The following is a 4,099-nucleotide window of genomic DNA, read 5'->3' as shown; positions in this document are numbered from 1 at the left end:
GTAGTAACAAATCACTGTATGCAGATGTTGTTTGGAGCAGAGTTGTAAAGGAACACAAGTCTGAAATAGCTGAACTATTAACTGTCATGTAAGACTTCTTGTTTAAAACCACCCTGATAGCAGCTGAAAGGAATTTCTTAAATTTGTTCAAAATAAGAATTCAAAACCATTGAAAACACCAGCTAAACTGGTAAAAAGAGCATTAGACAATATAATAAGTGAGCTGGGGAAGGGGTTAAACAGTGAAGTGGCAAAATTTGCTGATGATACCGTATTGTTCAGGGTAATCAAAATGAAAGCTGTCTGTGAAGATTTGCAGGAGATCCTTATGATGCTAAAGGAGTAATAAAGCAACAAATGAAACTGGATGCATAAAGTAATGCCTATGGGAGAAACAATTCTATATACATTTTAGACTCAGAAATAGTTTCGATCACTCAGGAGAGAGTTTGAATGGTAACTCTTTACTATTGAACAGTTAAGCTTCTAAAATGCTGGGAATTATTTGGGAAAGAATATGGCATGAATCCACAGTGGGCCCAAAACTTGAAAACTGTGTGCACTTCCAAGTGCCATAATCTCAAAAAGTTTATAGTAAAAATAGAAAAGATAAAGAGAAGGACAAGAAGGACTGTTGAAGCTAAACAAAGGCTCCCCTGAGAGGAATGGCACAGAGCCCAGAAAACAACAGAAGGATGCTGTGATAGACTTCTGTGAACAGAGAGTTGCAAAGAAAACGTGAATAAGAGTTAATTGTCCACTGTCTTTCCTTATACAAGAACTATGGACATCAAATAGACCCAGCAGGTGACAGATTCAAAACAAACAGAAAAGAGACACTTCACATAATGCATCACAAGTCCTTAACCCCCCGAGCTGAGTATGTACCAGGGAAGCATCATTAGTTACCTTCCCTATTCCTATTCTTGGAAGAATCCAAGTATAAGAATAGGGACTCTCCTAAGACTTAGAGTCTTAGGGGTAGGTTGCTATTCTCATGTCATAAGACAAATTAATTTAATTCCTCTCATTTCTATTTTCTGAGTTTATTTGTTAAAGGCTCTTATCATGTCAGCAAAATATACAAGGACCTGGAATTGAACCACTGCAGCAAGAACTTCCCAAGAAAGCTGAGGATAAACAGATAAGTTTAGTTTTGTTGAACTTCCAGCAGAAGTCATTTTGGTTAAACATGTATCTCCAGAGAGAAAACATCCCTTTTAAGGCAGAACCATATTAGATTACAGGGTATGTGACACTATTTTTCCACATTCCTTTTTAATGTTCACACAAGCTCTTCCTCCCAGATGTGACATTTCGCCTGACACTTACTGCATGTCATGCGCTGGCCTGAAGGCAGTAGGTGAAAGTGACATGGCATTTAAAGAAAATGTTCCGGACAACATTGTCATGATCTGCAATCACATGAAAATCACTGCTGTTTATTTACAGTGGCTTGGTTAAAGATCTGTACCTGGCCCAAGGGCATAAAGCAGTGACCTAAAGTCTTAAATAGAATTCCACTTGAAATAAAATAAAACAAAGGAAATATGCCACAGTAATAATATTTGAAAGATCTGCTGAGTGGTAAAATAAACACTGCCTCTATTTATCTGGCTATCAATCCATAGAGAACATGAAGTAATTTGTCATGCTGGAATGGTGAGACTCATGAGCATCTTTGGGATCACTTAACTCACATACATGAAAAGTTAGTGGGAAGACACAAGATCAAAACTATCCCTTTTTTAACTTGGCATTACAGTCGACATTAAGTAAATAATAATTTCCCTTTCCTTTTCCCAGCAGTCATCAGTCTTATTTACCTCAGGAATTCCAGCTATTCTCAGTTTAGTTTAATATCTGAAAGAATCTTGTCATGTGCACTAAGAAAGCATTTTTGTATATTTGCATATTTTAAAAAAGGAATTTACAAATAAGCTGGTTTGATTTAAACAACTGTATTTTAAAGCATACGTGATGTTCTATAAGTTGGGAGACAGGATGTGTGGCTTACAGCGGTTCCCTCTGCAGATGTGGTGGATAAGCTTGGGAACCACATACATCTGTCCCCACAGTACAACCCTTATGGAGGTCTGCAGGGCAGAGGGGAGCTGTCGCGTGGCATGTGCTCACACCTTCAGTGCCTGCAGCGTGGGGCACTCCAGCTCCATCCCTGCAGCTCAGAGAGCAGCCCGGGGCTGTCCCTGTTGGCCTGATGGAAGAGCGGTACCCGCCAGGCAGAGCAAAGCATCCATGGAGATGGGTGCATGATCTGGCAGTTAGGTGCAAGATATGCCCAGACTCTCTCTCTTAGTATGTGCCTGGTCCCATTGCCAAGTCAGGCCTTGCATTCATACAATGAAAAGGAACGTCTGGGCTCAAATATGACCCAATAAACAACACAGCACCCATGATTCTGGGTAATTCTCTACCTAGTCCTCCTTCTGGGTTGTATTTCTGAGTGCCTGGTAGATGGGTGTGAAGATGCTGACTCTTTTGCACAAGAAGAACAGCAGAAACAGGTGTTACTGTTCCTAACAACTACCTATTCAGGTATATAAAATCAAATCAGAATTACAAGGCTGTTCTTTCATTTTGTGTATCCTTGTGCTGCATTTACCACATGCTTCCACATTTTCAGCAAATTAGGTAAGAGTGCTACCGACACTCTAGTCATGACAAGGCTGCCTCACTTGCCATGTACACCACTGAACATTGAACAGAAATGCTGCTGGACAAAGCAATAGATAAAACTCTCAAAGATTCAGTGCGGTGCTTAGCAGCAATGAAAAAACAAATCCACAATATATAAATAGAAACACTGCCTATAATCTGGAAGAAATAATTTTAGAATGATTTCAAGTGGACAGCAGCATGCAAACATGAGCAATATGCACAGAGATTAATATTCAGGGGCTAGTATGAGGGGAAAAAGCAACTACAGTAGTGTCTGAGTACATATTCTGGGGTTACAGAGAGGGTAATGGAGAAAACGGCCTGGTTCTCAGAGGGGAGCTGCATGGGGAGATCTCTCTCCATTTTACATTCATAAGCAAAAGAAAGAAAATGATCTAGAATCAAAAGATAATCTACTTAGCACTGAAATCCTGATGCCATGAACTCTTCCCAGAAATTCAGTGTGCTTTTGATGAAGCCCTTATATATCCAGAGCAAGGAAAAGAAAAAGGAATGACCAGGAAAAACATTCTGAAAGGTGGTTTAGTTATCTGTTTGAGGGATTTAAAGAAATGGGGAGGAAACAGCAACGAGCCCAGGTCAATGACACTGCTGAATGCCTTGCCTTCTTTAAATTTTGCATCTCCTTAGGCTTCTCATTAGAACCGTATCTCTGGTCTGAAACAGTAGGAGTCAACAGGATAAATGTACTGTAAGAAACACATTTTCATCCAACAGTTTAAAAGCCTCAGTAAAAATGGTAAAGCTTAATCTGTCCACTGTGGGCTGTAGCTGCAGACGGCATGGGTGGGGCTTCAGTGCAAGTCTTGGCTGCCTGTTTTTTTTAGGGAGCTTGAATAAAGATATTTATTCTTGGAAGAAAATAGGTCAATTATTTTCTATGGCAACTGGAAAATAAACACACAAACTGGCGGCAAAACATCTATCCCTGTTTAAAAAAAAAACAAAAAAAAAAAAAAAAAATAATATTCATTGCTAAACTATTTATTCAGTTAAATTCCATGTTGCCTTTTTAAAGCCTTGAGGAGCACAGTCCACATTGCTGGGAGATGATGGGATGAGCCCCAAGAACTGCTGTGGAAGCTGAGCCTGAGCTGGAGCCTTAAACCTGAACGAGGCCATGGCTGACAGTGTGTGGGGAGAAATTTCACCTGGATGCTTATGCATCAGGAAGCATGAATCATGAGCGCTGTCTCACTTCCAGCAGGATTTGTGCATGCATCATTTGTATATAAACTAAATTTACATCTTAAAAGATGTCAGTACTACTGGGCTGTTGAGGTCAGAGGAAAGTTACTTATTTACTCACTTCCCTTTCTCTGCAGAAGCCAGCAGTACTTGCTTTCAACAGCCTGAAGTTCATTCACTTTTCTTATGCTCCAGCCATCTTTGTTTCTAT

The sequence above is a fragment of the Athene cunicularia genome (assembly GCF_003259725.1).
Source record: "Athene cunicularia isolate RWA chromosome 3 unlocalized genomic scaffold, athCun1 chr3_part1, whole genome shotgun sequence".
Taxonomy (NCBI): Eukaryota; Metazoa; Chordata; class Aves; order Strigiformes; family Strigidae; genus Athene; species Athene cunicularia.
This window is presented reverse-complemented; position numbering follows the sequence as displayed.